At 36.7% G+C, this 17,692-nt stretch overlaps 1 protein-coding gene across 2 annotated transcripts in view; it reads right to left on the bottom strand.

Moving 5' to 3' along the window:
* Gpa2 (Glycoprotein hormone alpha 2) overlaps nucleotides 1-17,692 on the bottom strand; it is a 179,255-nt gene that overhangs the window by 11,397 nt on the left and 150,166 nt on the right. The window lies entirely within an intron of this gene.

Below are 17,692 nucleotides of genomic sequence, written 5' to 3'. Positions count from 1 at the left end.
AACGATCTTAATTCAATAACGGAGAGAGATCTCAAGTGTCTGTGAGGAACAGACACGAACAGGTTGTAATGAAGAAAGAAGTCAAGAAGGAACATGAATAGAAGGATGGATGATATATAGAGATATTTCAACAAAATGGTTTTATTACTGAGTTAGGGTAAAAGAATTAGGATAAATAAATACAATTTTATGCAATCCTAGCATTAAAACACTCTTGTTATGATGCTATAAATCGTGTACAAATGGCCTAATTCTGGCACTGGTGCCAGAAAAGGTTACCTAGCAACTAGTACTCCATAACGTCATCATCGCCTTCACAACACATTTTTTTACAACATACCTGTAAGAAAAAACTTCAAAACAACAAAATAATATTGTCTTATAAACTGTTACTTAGCAGCCATGCAATATATTAACGTCATATCCAGTACTCGTGTGTCTACTACGTCATAACCAGGACAAGGGATTTGGAGTACTATAAAGTAATAGTGAAATATTGTATAATACAAAGTTGTTGTGAAATTGAATCGAGCTACTGCACTGATCAAGCACTGATCAGTCAATGAAAATTACACGCAACTTGTGGAATTATTTCAGAACCTGCACAGTACTTGCTCCGCCAGAGTATAAACAACTAAACAGTGCAATTGTGTTCAAGTGTGTCAGTCACCAGTTCGTGCACTCTTCTTGCAGAGATATGCCGAAAAATAGAACAAGTACAGTGTATATAAAATTAAGAACGCGTATTTCAGAATTTGATGGTGTGTTTATTATTTTAAACAATAAACAATTCTGCAAATTTTGTAAACGTTATGTGACAATTCTAGAAGTTTAACGTAAAGCGCCATGTAAGTACTATTAAACATAAACGTGCTTATGATGACAAATTGAATTCTGAGACTCGAGTTACACCGCCTCGACTGCTGCGCGACACGCCAATTCGTGTCTTAAATCCCCCCCCCCCTCGTATCGCTAGATGACGTCACCCACTCCAACTCAAAGTTATGGTGGATACATCTTGTGAAATTAGCGCGCTCACTTACGCTTACGCGCTAAACATTCACTGATGCCATAATTACCAAGATTATACACTAGTTCGACAAGGTTGTCCACTATCACCAACTTTATTTAATATTTATATAAATGAAATTATTTTAAAATCGAACCAAATCTACACATCAGGAATCAAAATAACCAGTGCTCTAACATTAAATACCTTACTCTATGCCTATGATCAAGTCATAATTTCCAATTCAGAGGATAATTTACAAAGAGGATTGTATACATTAAATAAAATATTAAAAGATTTTGGGATGGAAATTTCAGCACAAAAATCAAAAGTAATGGCATTTTTACGACAAGACCCAGTGAGAAGTAAGATAATACACAATAACCAATGCCTCGAACAAGTGCAAAATTTCAATTATCTGGGTTGTGAAATATCTTATCAAAATGAAAAAGATGTGAACAAGAAAATTACCAAATTTACACAAATTCTAGGAATAATAAACAATACATTAAAAGCTAAATTAGTACAAAAATCTACAAGAATAAAAATATATAATACACTAGCATTACCCACCCTTCTATACGGAAGCGAGATTTGGACATTAAAGAAAAAAGACATGAACAGAATCAAAGCAACGGAAATGAAATTTTTCAGGAGGACAGCAGGATATACTCTTTTAGACCGAAAAAGGAATGAAGAAATTTTAGAACAATTAGAAGTAGAGTCAGTAAAAGAAAAAATCAGCAGATACAAATTCAATTGGCTAGATCATGTAAGAAGAATGGAAAATTCAAGAATCCCAAAAATTATGATGCAATATAAACCTAGAGGACATCGTCGACCAGGAAGACCGTTAAGAAGACTGCTAGATGGGGCCGAAACAGGTCTACAGAGGCCTAATTCGTGAAGGATGATGATGATGATTACATAAATTACTATTCTGTAAGATTTAAGTGTTTTTAATAAACAGAATGAAATAAGCTATGGATAACAGTCTCCCAATAATAATAATAATAATAATAATAATAATAATAATAATAATAATAATAATAATAATAATAATAATAAAGCTAATAGATGCGTTTCCAATTCAATGTGGGCTAAAGCAAGGAGATGCACTATCACCTTTACTTTTTAACTTCGCTCTAGAATATGCCATTAGGAAAGTTCAGGATAACACAGGGGGTTTGAAATTGAACGGGTTAAATCAGCTTCTTGTCTATGCGGATGACGTGAATATGTTAGGAGAAAATCCACAAACGATTAGGGAAAACACGGAAATTCTACTTGAAGCAAGTAAAGAGATAGGGTTGGAAGTAAATCCCGAAAAGACAAAGTATATGATTATGTCTCGTGACGAGAATATTGTACGAAATGGAAATATAAAAATTGGAAATTTATCTTTTGAAGAGGTGGAGAAGTTCAAATATCTGGGAGCAACAGTAACAAATATAAATGATACTCGGGAGGAAATTAAACACAGAATAAATATGGGAATTGCCTGTTATTATTCGGTTGAGAAACTTTTATCATCCAGTCTGTTGTCGAAAAATCTGAAAGTTAGAATTTATAAAACAGTTATATTACCGGTTGTTCTGTATGGTTGTGAAACTTGGACTCTCACTTTGAGAGAGGAACAGAGATTAAGGGTGTTTGAGAATAAGGTGCTTAGGAAAATATTTGGGGCTAAGAGGGATGAAGTTACAGGAGAATGGAGAAAGTTACACAACACAGAACTGCACGCATTGTATTCTTCACCTGACATAATTAGGAACATTAAATCCAGACGTTTGAGATGGGCAGAGCATGTAGCACGTATGGGCGAATCCAGAAATGCATATAGAGTGTTAGTTGGGAGACCGGAGGGAAAAAGACCTTTAGGGAGGCCGAGACTTAGATGGGAAGATAATATTAAAATGGATTTGAGGGAGGTGGGATATGATGATAGAGAATGGATTAATCTTGCTCAGGATAGGGACCAATGGCGAGCTTATGTGAGGGCGGCAATGAACCTCCGGGTTCCTTAAAAGCCAGTAAGTAAGTAAGTAAGTAATAATAATAAAGTCAATTCCGTTTTATTGTAACAAACATGGCAATGTAGTTGCAAGATTTATTTACAACTGTTTCAAAGTACAAACATTGGTTTATTTTCCTACATAGCTTCCGATTAAATTGAGACACTTATATCGTTTAAGGATATTTTGAATACCGCACTCATAAAAGTCTCCCGCCTGTGACAAGCTAACCTATGACGCTGGACTGCAACTCTTCGTCATCGTCAAAGCGCTGCAATGCAAACCACTTCTTCATATGAATAAAAAGATAGTATCACTAAGCACCAAATTAGGACTTATGGAGAGTGACCAAACACTTCTCAGTTGAAATTTTCTAGTTCGTACACAGTACGCTGCGCAGTATGAGGGTGGTGTTGTTCAAAAAACCACTCCAGAAGGCAACATGATGGATTTCAGCCGCTTTACAGTTTTCGCGACAGGATATTATCGAGCTTATCTTACAGCTAGCGGGATTCTCAATTAGAACACACATTTTGAATACGCGTAGCACTGAGAATAACAGCCGCGTGATTTTTTCTGTATCACTGCTTGAAGTGAACTGAATCATACAACATTCACTGCAAAGACGGCGTCGCTACGCCGATTACTGAGCGCTGTATATGAAAACGGAAGTTACTTCATGAACAACACAATATAATCATCGCTACAGCCTTGCGTTTGGTTACTTTGAATCACACTAGCTTCGATTGGTACGGAGAGCAAGTCGCTAGTCAACAGTTCATGCTGCAGTTCAGCCAGAAGTCTTCCCGCACGCGCCGGTACTGTGTTTACATCTGTTTATTCGTGTTCCTGTGTGTATAAGTCGGTGAATAACAGGAATAGTACTCGTGTACAAAATACCACTTCAATTTAATAACAATAACAATCAAGGTAACTTATAGGCAATAAAAAAATTTTGACTAGAGATAGACAAAAAACCAAAAACTTTCAGGAGCTAGCCTCTTTATGTTCAGGAGCCACCACATTTTGTACACATATGCAATGAGAAAACCATTCGAGCTAAGATAAAGATTAATTTACTGAAATATATTGAAGAATATTAAATACGAGATATAGGCAGTGCAAACATACACTCTCAGAGGCGCTGTGAAATTATGTAGAATAATATCTTGAGATGCGCAGCAAATCTAACGATATTAATTATTTAAAGAAAATCATTCGAATTTCTTCCTACAACCGAGTCTGTTAACATTATGTATTAATCCGTGGCTGTCGAGAAAGACAGGCTTCGGCACGAATCGGAGTCACGTGATTATCATGTTCTATTCATGGCCACCTTGACAATCGCCTAATATAAATACATGTTCAAAGTTATAAATAAACAAAGGAATTGTTATATTAAACTCATGTTATGACTACGAATATGACGTCGCTCCGTAGCCTGTATTTCTCGTTAGCCACGGTATTAATCGTAGTGACATAAAAGAAATCGAAGTCTTAAAAAAATGTTGAACTCAATAAATAATTCAAGCGCCACAGCATACTTTTTAGTCGCCATGGCTACCTGGTGCCCGGAATTTGCCTACTCCAGATTTTTACAATGAGTAGATGTAATTAAAGTTTGGAATACACAAATGACCAAATATAAATGTCAGCACAAACTTAAAACAAATCAATAACTGTAAACATTTAAGTGTTTCAAATGAAAAATTTTTCCTTCTTTCTGATACAATACATTTTTGTTTTATAAATGTAATTTGTACTCACTAGCTAGCTAGTTAAAATGAAATAAATTAATAAAAAAAAACATGTTCTTCTTTCCTAACGATGTGCTCGCTACCAAATTCTTCTTTTAAGCACTCATCTTGAACCGCCCAGCTTTGTTATGTTTTCGTATGTTCACTTGAACTAAGTAGCGTTGGATGCCATCAAGCTATACATCATACATACCTACACTGTTGCGGATTGTTTGGAAGTTTTAGTCAACCAAGCATAGGACTCCAGTAATCACAGACTATTTACAACAAATTTAATGTGTCTAGGATTTCGTGTTAGCATGTTTTAGTGTGTAACTTATTTCTAGCAGAACTTTTAAAGGCTCTATTCCCAGTCTGGCCAGAATGTTATAATAAAGGTGAATATTGCACTGTTCCGTTATTCCCAACATACATTTAAAAATACCTTTATTAATTGGTAATAGTTTTCTCTTTAGGGAACTGAGACATAGGTATGCTCTTCCCTGCAGGCGATGAATTAAAAGTTGCTTTTAGCAGCAAGGACACCGAGTGCCGCCTCGTTATTTTAACTTTTCCACATATTCTCCATACTTCGTCATATACCTTACTTCTATTCCTGACCGCGTTAGCGTCGCAAACAGCAAAATTAAAATGTACCATTGACAATTGGCGATAGCTATTACTGGCAGTTCTACCCATTTGTAAGTAACGCATTCTTGCAACTTCCCAACATATCGTTGTTCAAATGACGAAATTCATAGTTTAAAATTGATATTCTTCCTTCAAATATTGTTTCCTAGTTACTTCAAGGTATGTGAATGATCTTCGATGTTTTCTCATGATTAAAAATTCCATTTAGTGAAATCGGGATAGTGTGGCTGTTACGATCCCACACTAATAAGTAATAACTAGTGAAAGGCAAAATATAAAATTTAATATTCTAAATCTAAACCATTCCTGCTAGCGGTATACAGACAAGGATTTTCACGATTCACGATATGTAGAATGAAATCAACGCCCAAAAATCATACATTATATTGTTTTGATAAATTTTTCATATGTCATAAAATATCCTCATATTCCTTCATATTATGCATGACTTTTCCCCTTCGCTAATATTTGTGTAAGTACCATTCCATGAGACTTTCCAGGCATTATAAGGAGACAATAGAGATGTTCTAATTTTATGTTTATTTCAGCAATAAAACATAGGTGTTAACAAAATCCATAAAAATAAATTATTGTTGCCATAGTAACCATTATCATAGTGTTTTCACAGTCTAGTATATACAGTCACGAAGCTTGAGTTGTGAGGGTGCTAGGAACAATAGACAGTGCCTGTACTGTTTCGCATTGTCATGAGGCGATAGTAGCGATCCTAGTGGTTAGCAACTATCTATGGATGCATATTCCTTACGTATTGAGCTTCGTGACTGTATATACTACTAGACTGTGGTGTTTCTTTATAACAAATGAACCAGTGTATAGCAGTAATTAATAAACTCTTCGACACAATAGGGGACACTACACCGAAATTCCCAAAGTCCATATTTTTAAATGCCCACTTTGATGAAATTAATAACTTCCATATTTGTAGAGCCAGATTAACCAATTTTGTATGACTGGCTTATCCTGTTAATAACGACAAATGTACAAAATTTAATGCGCATATGTTAAGTTAATTGCACTTTATTAAGATTTTAATAAAATATTACATCGCTATATATATATATATATATATATATATATATATATATATATATATATATATAGTTTCACTATGGGCTTTTTCTGTAAAGTAAATCAGTAAGTAACTAAAAATTTTAATTTAAAAATAATAAATAAAATAATAGTAAGTTTTATATTACTATGATGTACGGAAGTACATATAATATTTCCGTGCAAGAATTCTGCATTACCATATGATATGCGTACGTAATCACTCATGATTCAAGACGGCGCTTCTTCCGTCGGATCCCGGCCACTTAAGCACTCGTAATGATTGCACCTCTGTACACAGTGTTGGACATTGTGCCACTGTCACACATTCTGTGACACAGTACATGAGGGTAGGTCACCAAAGTAAAACAGAGAGGTAGATCTTAAACTGAGAGGGATTCTATCCGGCATCGGAACTAGAATTCAGTGTGGCTTAGTGGAATAAAGCGTCAGCACGTAAAGCTAAAAACCCGGGTTCGAGTCCCGGTGCCGGAGAGAATTTTTCTGTGTTCTAACCATTATTCACCATATAGTAAGTTTTGTTCCCACGTATATAAGGAACCACATAAGTGAATATCAGTTTAAAATAATGTAAATTTTAGCGCAAGGGACTTTATATAAAGTTATACAATATTTTATTAAAATGTTAATAAAACACAAACCACTTACCATAGAAGTTTTGTACATACGTTATTATTAACCAGATGTACCAATGATAAATATTTGATGAATCTAGCTTTAAAAACATGGAATATAGTAATTTCAGTATAGTGTCCCCTTAAAAGAAAAAAAATAACTGCTAGAGATGGGTCAGTGGCAGCGCACTGGACTCGTATTCGGAAGATTCCGGGTACACACCCCATGGCCATCCAGTCTGAAGTTTTTCATGGTTTCCGTCAATCACAAAGACAAAAGCAGGACTAGAAATTTACATGCCATTATTGAGCACCGCCTTAACCACAATTATCATAATCATTAATAAATAATTGAGTTAAATAAAGGAAGAGTCCACTGCAGGAATGATGGATGTCACTTTCTTGTCGAAAATGAACCAAGACCGTCAATGCATAGCTTAAGACATATAGAATGTACATACAGAGTTATATGGCATTAACACTGATAGTCATTGTCCAGTAATGATTGGAAAATCACAGTTAAGCTTTGAGCGCTAAGCATTTCAAACTTTCAGTTGCTTCTCCTGCAAAATGTATTCCAAATGACATCCATCGTTCTTGCAGTGGACTCTTCAAATACAAGTCATATATAAGGAGACAACAGAAACAGAATCACAACCAATGGAAGACAGTCATTTACGACAACAATAGCCCACGGCTTACTGATATGCTCAAAGATCCTATACATGCGAATGACCTAGGTCAGTGTAGTGCAGTGCAGTATTTGAGTACTATGTTAAATCTTCATAAACTAGTGCTTTTAACGTCAGAATATACCATAAAGGATACTGGTAGTATTCACAAAATCAATCCTCTTTTTTTTCTCTCGTTTCGTATATATTTTCATGCACATCATCCTGATAACGTAACACTTTTTTTGCCTTCAAACTCATCAGAAAATAAAAGTTTTTATGACTGTCCTTTGCGTTCCCACACAACAGTTCTCGAGATGGAAGCAGAGTTGGACCAATCAGAGAAAAGAGTTGTCGGCAAGTGCCATGAAAAAATTGGACTTGTGTAGGACTTACGTCTTTGCCAGTCATCTGTTCACAATGTAGGAAACTACCAACTGCAGTTAATTTTTTATATCTTTTTCCTGCGCAGATTTGAGTTGTTTATTCCCACAGGTTAAATGATTCAGTTGCCCGCATTGTGTTCCGACTAATTTGGTGCCCAGGCCACTGTAAATATACACATGTGATAACAGGAAACACATCCGCAAACATATGGGCCATGCCGGTGTGATTTGCATATCTCCGAACAGATACGTACGACAGTTAATTACTGCTATAATCCACATTTTATTCCAATAGTGACGGAGTATGTCAAAAGCGACATGATGGAATTTGCATGCAAAATTGCTCCACATTCTGACGTCGAAACAGAGAACAGTAATAATTGTGAATTTGTGAAAATTTCACCAGAAGTTCCTGAAAGCAACAAGGGGGATATTAACGAATTCATTCATTCATAGTTTTCTGCCCAAGCGCAGGTATTTCACAGCAAGTCCAGCATTCTCCAGCCTTCCCTTTTTTTCTGTCTTCCTCTTTGTCTCCGCACATGATCCGTAGGCCTTTATCTTAATGTCGTATTTCATTTGATCTCTTCTTCTGCCCCGAACTCTTCTCTCGTTCACCATTCCTTCCAGTGCATCCTTCAGTAGGCAATTTCTTCTCAGCCAGTGACCCAACCAGTTCCTTTTTCTCTTCGTGATCAGTTTCAGCATCATTCTTTCTTCATCCACTCCTCCCAGCACAGCTTAATTTTTTATTCTGTCTGTCCATTTCACATGCTCCATTCTTCTCCATATCCACATTTCAAATGCTTCTAATCGCTTCTCTTCATTTCGTCGCAGTGTCCATGTTTCTGCCCTATACAAAGCCACACTCCGCACAAAGCACTTCTCTAGTCTCTTAGTTATTTTTCCAGTGGTCCGCATAAGATGCTCTTTTTTATATTAAAAGCTACCTTGACCATTGCTATCCTCCTTTTGACTTCTTGGCAGCAGCTCATGTTACTGTTTATAGTACACCCCAAGTATTTGAAGCTGTCCACTTCCTCTACTGTCTCATTTAGGATTCGCAAGTTTATCTTCTTTATTTTTCCTTCTATAACCATGACCTTCGTCGTGTTTGCATTTATCTTCATCCTATATTGTTCACAGCTGTCATTTTGCTATTAGAGAATATTGAATTTTATTGAATAGGAAAATCTTGTCACCTACGAGATCTGAGAGTTAATTGAAATTTCGACATTTTCTAAAGTTTAAATATAAGTTCGCCGAGTTAGCTTTGTGGTAGCGCGTCTGCCCCAGGCTAGCCACCCCGGGTTCGAGGCGAAGTCAGAGATTTTCGTGTAAAATTTGTACCTCGAGACTACCCATATAAGAGATGGTGGTGCACAGCTTCTCTAATCACTAGATTGTGCACCAATATGCCTGGGTTAAATCCCAAAACTCTAAGCACTGCATGTGAAGAGAAGGCATATGTTACTGTTGATAGTGATTCTTCCTCGTACGGGGAACATTAAGTCTGGAGGGCCCCTTGGTGCTATTCGACAGGAGTAGGCTACGTGCCGCCACCGGGTTCCCCTTCTCCCTTCCTAATCTTCATCATCCTCATCCATTCTCTGCACTATACTTACCTTAGTACACGACATAACTCTTCACAGCCTACATATCATGCACAGCGTGACCCGCCGAAGTGGTGTGCAATTTGAAAAATGGGTCACAGCCTTGCTATCTATGTGCAATACGCGGAATCCGAAACTCGAAAGTGAAGTGTGTAGGTACTGAATGCACACACAGTGTTGAATGTATAATTATTGTATAACTGAAGGTAGCACGAAGCTATTTGTTATTCATGATGAAAGTAATATTATTTTTAGTTGGTTATTTAATAACGCTGTATCAACTAATAGGCTATTTAGCGTGGATGGGATTGGTGATAGCGAGATAAGGTCGAGGATTCTCCATAGATTGTGACATTCGCCTTATGGGTGGGGAAACCTCGGAAAAACCCAACCAGGTAATCAGTCCAAGTGGGAATCGAACCCAAGCCCGAGCGCAACTTCGGATCGGCAGGCGAGCGCCTTAGCCAACTGAGTACGCCGGTGGCTGTGAAAGTAATAGGCCTATAACTCTGCAGATTTCAACAGATTATTCCTTGAATAGAGTACAAACAAAAGTTCTGATACCATATTAGTCGAAAATTAATACTTCAGACAAAAATAATATTCCCCTCTCATCTCACTTGGCGGTATGAGTTAGAGGAAGAACACTTGTTTGTATTTTACCTTTACAGTACATTTCTCGATTTATTTGCTTTGCTGGTCTCTTCGTTTATCCGTTTGTTTGTTTCTCTATGTGTGTCTTTGTGTGTGGATTTCCCTGTTCGTCTGTTTGTGTACTTGTCTGTTTTTTTCTGTGTTTGCCTGTATGTCTGTTTGCCTGTTCGCGTGTTTGTGTGCCCATTTGCGTATTTGTGCGTTTATATGTTCACTTGATTGTGTTTCCCTGTTCGTGGGCATATATATATATATATATATATATATATATATATATATATATATGTCTATCTGTTTGTGTGTTTGTCTGATTGTAAGTTTACCTGTTGTGTTTGCCTGTCTGTGTCCCTGCCCATTTGTGTGGTTGACTGTGTTTTCGCCTGCAGGTTCGCGCTTTTGCCTGTTGGTGTGTCTGCCGGTTCGTGTTTTTGTCTGTGTGTCTGTTTGTGTTTCTGTCCGTTTGTCCCTTCGCCTGTCCGTTTGTCTCTTATACTGTCAGTTTGTCTCTTATACTGTCCGTTTGTCTCTTCGACTGTCCGTTTGTCTCTTCGACTGTCCGTTTGTCTCTTCGCCTATCTGTTTGTCTCTTATACTGTCCGTTTGTCTCTTCGTCTGTCAGTTTGTCTCTTCGCCTGTCCGTTTGTCTCTTCGCCTGTCCGTTTGTCTCTTCAGCTGTTCGTTTGTATCTTCGACTGTCCGTTTGTCTCTTCGCCTGTCCGTTTGTCTCTTCGTCTGTCAGTTTGTCTCTTCGCCTGTCCGTTTGTCTCTTCGACTGTCCGTTTGTCTCTTGTCTGTTCGTCTGTTTCTTCGCCTGTCCGTTTGTATCTTCGCCTGTCCGTTTGTCTCTTCGACTGTCCGTTTGTCTCTTCGACTGTCCGTTTGTCTCTCGTCTGTCCGTTTCTTTCTTCGCCTGTTTGTATCTTCGCCTGTCCGTTTGTCTCTCGTCTGTCCGTTTGTTTCTTCGCCTGTCCGTTTGTATCTTCTCTAGTCTGTCTCTTATACTGTCCGTTTGTCTCTTATATTGTCCGTTTGTCTCTTCATCTGTCTCTTCGCCTATCCGTTTGTCTCTTCGTCTGTCCTTTTTCTCTCTGTCTGTTCCTCTCTCTGTCTGTCTGTCTGCCCGCCTGTAATTTCTGTCTCATTTACATTATATTAATGTACCAAAGTACATATGAAGAGCTGAAGACCCGGGTTCAAATCCCGGTGCCGGAGAGAATTTTTCTCCGTTCCACTCCTCTTTCATTGTCTCATTTATGTTTCTGTCTCTCTGTCTGCTTACTTATTTGTTTGTATTTGATTTATTTGTATATTTGTACATTTATTTGTTTTATTGATTTGTTTCCTAATGTATTCATTTATATTTCTCTTCGTTGTTTATTCACTTATTATGAAAACTGTGAAATAAATAGTAACTTAATGACTTAAGTAAAGCTACTTAAAACGATTATAAAATTCGGGACTCTTAAGCGATGTAATGTTTATCTACTTCGCCTCGCCTACCTTTCAACTTGGTGTAAAAACTAGCTTCTTTACGTGTAGCCAGTGAGCACATTATTGCTTAAGGCGGCTGAAAAATCGTTAGGAAACTCACTTGACGTGAAGCGGTAAACGTGGTTTATTGGACTTTTATCTCGTTGGATACAAAAGACAGTTGAATAATTGACCCTCGGAATGTGGATGGCAGTTGCTTTCATTTTATCATCTCGCCCCGAGGCGAGACGAACAGCAACTTGTAGCATCGACCTAATGAAATGCTTACATTTTGTTTCCCTCGTTACTCGGAGTTCAGGTGCGTGTTGAAACGGCATAAGTTCAATTATCTTCGCATTAGGCTCGGCAGGCTAATATGTAACATACCCGATAACATCTTATTAAAAGGATGTAGGCCTATTATAATTGTAGGGCATCTATCAAGTATGCAGAATTTATATCTTCTGAGTTTAATACATCCGAAGGACTGAGACAAGGATGTGGGATGTCCCCATCTTTATTTAAGATCTATTTGGACACAGTTTTAGCACATACGAATGATTCTTGTCGAAATATGGGAATTAGAGTGGAAGATCGATTTAGTCATTCATTACTCTTCGCCGATGATCAGGCAATCATTGCACAAGATCGAGATGATATTAAATTTATGATGAGAAAACTAATTGATTGTTATAACTCGGCAGGCCTTGTGATAAATTTTATAAAGACAGAATATCTAGTAAATGGTGGGGATGGCAGGAATTTGAAATTCTCTAATGGCATAGTGAAGTCAGTGGATCAATTTAAATATTTGGGATCGGTTCTCCACCATCTGGTACATGCTTTAAAGATGTGGAAGATCGTGTCATACAAGCAAGAAGTGCTATAAAACAACTTAATGGTGTGCTTTGGAATAGGGATGTTAGAATGGAGACAAAGAAAATGATACTTGATGTAAATGTAGAGTATCTTGACTTATGGAGGGGAGAGCTGGACTCTGAGAGATCTGTGATGGACTAAGAAGGAGTCTATGCATATCCCGTCTCCAGAGGGTCAGAAATGACACGATTTTGGAAAAATGGAACATACAAGAAGATGTCATCGACCGTTTGGAATGTCGGAGGCTTCAATGGTTTGGACATGTTCAGAGGATGCCCGAGGAGCGATGTCCTAAATAAGTTTTGAATTGGTCACCCCCAGGGAGGAGAAGAAAAGGACAACCTAGACTTACATGGAGAGGAGGAGTTGCTGAGGCCATTGAAGCTAGAGGGTTGGAAAATGGATCTTGGGATGACCGACAACAATAGAAAAGGAGAATAAAAGGCAATCGCTGAAAGTGGAAACGCCTATAAAAGTAAAAGTAATGCTAATATGTTTCATTAACTTTACCACCTTGGGTGGCGCAAGTGGCAGAGGCAAGGCATATCTCTATTGCTTGGGCCGAAGGATTGTAGATTCGAGTCCCATCTTATACCTGGGTGTTGTGTACGTACTAGCACAGTCTAGTATATACAGTCGCGAAGCTCAATACGTAGTAAATATGCAAACATTAGGTAGTTGCTCACCACTAGGATCGCTAATATCGCCTCATTACAGGCAATGCAAAATAGTACCGTCACAGTCTATTGTTTCTAGCACCCTCAAAACTCAAGCTTCGTGACTGTATATAGTAGACTGTGGTACTAGCTTAAGAAACCGGAAAACAGAAAATGAGAACCCAAAATAAAAAATTACCCATGTATTTTATAACAAGCTTATTTGAATTTGACGCTCTATCACAAATAATAGCAGCATTTCTTACTAACAGGATAGGAAAGTATAGTTTCCGTCCCCTTTCAAAGAAATTGACTATGCGTGTTGTAATATGTTCGTCCGGTATTACGAGATCTTAACAATCGCCTTGCATTACTCTGATCACTTTTAACAGAGAAATCTATCTTCTTGTGAATGTTAAGTGTTGATTCGAATCCTGAAAATAGTGAGGACAGTGAAGCTAACGATCCTAGTTAGACTAATGGTGAGTTTAGATAATTTAATTGTTTTCTATGATGAGAATAATAAATGTTGTTGTCCACAGAACATAATAGTATTTTTAAAAGAGTTTTGTCATATAGATGAGTATTTTTACTGGACCAAAAATACAGTACATATTAAGTAAAAATTAGTATTTTACCGTTGAGCTCATAAAGTGTCACGAAACGGCGTTCCTCTGCTCATAATTTACCCATATTCGTTTCCTGTGTTTCTTAAAATATTTATGTACCACATTTATTTTCATTTTTAATTTACATAAAAAATGATGCACAACCGAGCAAGTTAGCTTAGACGGTAAAATTTGAGACTCGCATTCGGGAGGTCACGGGTTCAAAATCTGTGGCCGACCAATCTGGCTGTGGTTTTTCATTGTTTCCCTTAATCATAACGGCAACTGCCAGATTGGAAATTTACATGCCATGATTCCATCATCGCCTCAATTACCAAAAGGATAAACATTAATCCAAATCTGTAATCAGTTACATGAACACTAGCCATCTACAACACATTATAGAAACAGGAACTCAACAAGATTAAAAACGGCCTACTGGTATACCCAGTATTCTAATATGCGATATGACCACAGATGTTAAAGCTTAACAGAGTAAAAAAGATGCACAGTGCGGCCAACATAACAATTTATATTGACATTAATTTGGCGTGATTTATTGAAGGATGCATTCAAGACTAATTTGGAAACGTGTTAAACAAATTATCCTTGCAACAAAAACGGATATTCTCTGAACCAAATGATCCTATTTCAATTATTTGCATATAATAACAATTAAGAAACATGTTAAAGGAATTGTCCTTGCACCAAATGTTTGGACCAAAACGGTCGTATTTTAATTATTTAAGAAGAGTATCAATTAAGTAACATATTAAACGATTTATCCTTCTATCAAACACGGTTGTTCTCTGCACTAAATGTCCTATTTTAATTATGCAATTACTTTATATTTATAACAAGTGCTGCGAAGCGCATGGATATTGCTAGTTAATAATAATGTTTAATGGAGATGGTGATGAAAAACGATGAATTGTATGAAGAAGGATGATGAAGAAAATAATAAAGAAGAAAGTGATTACTGATGACAAATTAGGAGAAAATGGATGACGCAAAAGGAATTTTTGACAAAGAAGAAAATGACAACGAAGATGATGAGAAGAAACGAAACGAATTTTGATGACAAGGAATTAAATTGTAATGACGACAAGAAATTAAATTGTGATGATGGGAAAGAATGAAAGTGTGATGGCGAAGAGGAATGAAATTTTGATGACAAGGAGAAGATCAGCCTCATCGGCTAGTGGTCAGAAATTCTGACTAAGATTTATGAGCTCCCGGATTCGATTCCCTGTCAGAACACAGGAACGTTTTCTTTAAGGGAATTGTTCCTGCTTTCGTCCGTGCTTTGGAATTTAGATTAAGTTTAAATGTAAGAACTCTCATGACACTACATAATCATACGTAGTCATCTATCCTATCATCGAGGTAATGTAAATCCGCCTTCCAGGCGCCCCAATTCAGAAGTGTGTTACATGTAAGCCACTGACAGAAGAAAAGACCAGAAATGACAAAAGAAAACCTGGTGACATTAGAAAAATAAATTACGAGCTATGCCAAAAAATATTCTAAAGATTGAAATTTCATGTTTTTAAGGCAACCCTTACCATCTGTTCTACTTTCCTTAAACTATACAGATGTGGCATTGCTCTATAGCATACGGTCTTTTTTCGTAAGTCTTATTTTTCTCCCTTTATGGTTGTGGCATAGCTCCCTCTTGCAGTGGCTTGCCCAATTATAGTAACGAGGAGGAATGCAGTGGTGATAGTGGTGAGAAGGGATCAAATTTGATGAAGTGAAGGAATGAAATTGTGATGAAGAGAAAAATGGAATGATGATGACGAGTAGAAGTAAAATGGTGATGATAAGTAGGAATCAAATAATGATGACGAGAAGATATGAAATTGTAACAAGAAGAAATTAAATTCCTAACAGAAGGAATAAAATGACGACGAGAAAGAATTCAATGGGGATGATTGGAAGGAATAAAATAGTGATAACAAATAGGAATTGAATACAGTTGTGGAAACTAGAACGAGTGAAATGATATTGATGAAGAGAAATGAAATTGTGGTAACGGGAAGGAATGATATTTTGATAACGAAGAGGAATGAAATTGCGACGAGAAGGAATTAAATGGGAATGATGGGAGAAGTGAAATGGTGATAACAAGAAGAAATTAAAATGTGTAAAAGGATGGAATGAATTAGTACTGACGAAGAGGAATTAAATGGTGATGACAAATAGGAATAAAATGATGATCAAGATAGGAATGAACTGGTGATGACAAATACAAATGAAATGCTGATGACAAATAGGAATGAAATGCTGATCAAGATAGGAATGAACTGTTGATGACAAGTACAAATGAAATGCTGATGACAAATAACGAATGAAATTATGACGAAGAGGAATTAAATTCTGACAACGAGAAGGAATGAAATGGTGATGACAAAGAGGAATGAAATTATGATTTCGAAGGGAATGAAATTGTGATAACGAGAAGGAATGAAATGATGACGAGAAGAAATGAAATGGTGATGACGAAAAGGGTAAAGTGACGACGAGAAGAAATGAAATAATGATGACGAAGAGGAATTAAATTGTGATGTCGAGGGGAATGAAATTGTGATGACGAAAAGGAATAAAGTGACGACGAGAAGAAGTGAAATAGTGATGACGAAGAGGAATTAAATTGTGATGACAAAGGGAATAATTGTGATAACGAGAAGGAATAAAATAGTGACGACGAGAAGGAATGAAATTGTGATAGCGGGGAGGAATAAGGTAGTGATGACGAAGAGAAATGAAGCTGTATTGACGAGAAGCAATGAAATGGTGATGACGAAGAAAAATTAAATTGTAATGACGAAGGGAATGAAATTGTGATAACGAGAAGGAGTGAAATGGTGATGACGATGAGGAAAGAAATTTTGTGATGACGATCAGGAATGAGATGACGTTAACGAAGGGGAATGAAATGGCGATGACGAAGAGGAGTGGAATGGCGATGACGGAGAGGATTAAAATGGTGATAACGAAGGGGAATGAAATGATGACGAAAAAGAATAAAATGTTAATTAAATTGAATAGAGTAATGAAATTATGACGAATATGAACAACATGACGACCAAGACAATAACATATTCTTGAAGAAGAGTAAAATTATATAAATAAAAGTAATAATGACTAGAAATGAGATAATTACGCTCTCGGTAATTGTAATGGTTTTACTGAACATGAAAACTTTTCTGATACTTACAAAGCAGAATCGGGTTTCTTGAAGAGGAAGTATTTAAATAATAAATCAAACATATTTCAGAATATATTCAGTGAAGTAAGAGAAATATTTAGCTAACTATAAAAAACTAATATAAAATATTCCATATAAGGCAGTGCTGGTTATGATATTAAATAGGGCCTACGTTATTTAAAGTGTAAACAATAAAATAATTAATGGGGAAAATGCAACACGTAGAAATGATTCACCAAATTAGACAGAGTAAGGAAAGAAGGAGAAAGATTAAAGTGATTTTTATAGTTGCTGCAAAATGGTGTATCTTAACTTAAGTTTTACCTAAAAATACTAAATAGAAACAGTTACTCTGTGTTTACAGAAGACTGGTGGGGTTTCATTGTTGTGCTGCTCTATTATTTTTCGATAACAAATGCAATACATCCAT

Source organism: Periplaneta americana, chromosome 2 (assembly GCF_040183065.1).
Source record: "Periplaneta americana isolate PAMFEO1 chromosome 2, P.americana_PAMFEO1_priV1, whole genome shotgun sequence".
NCBI classification, from domain to species: domain Eukaryota; kingdom Metazoa; phylum Arthropoda; class Insecta; order Blattodea; family Blattidae; genus Periplaneta; species Periplaneta americana.
Note: the sequence above shows the minus strand (reverse complement) of the source record. Positions and strands in the feature narration are given on the sequence as shown.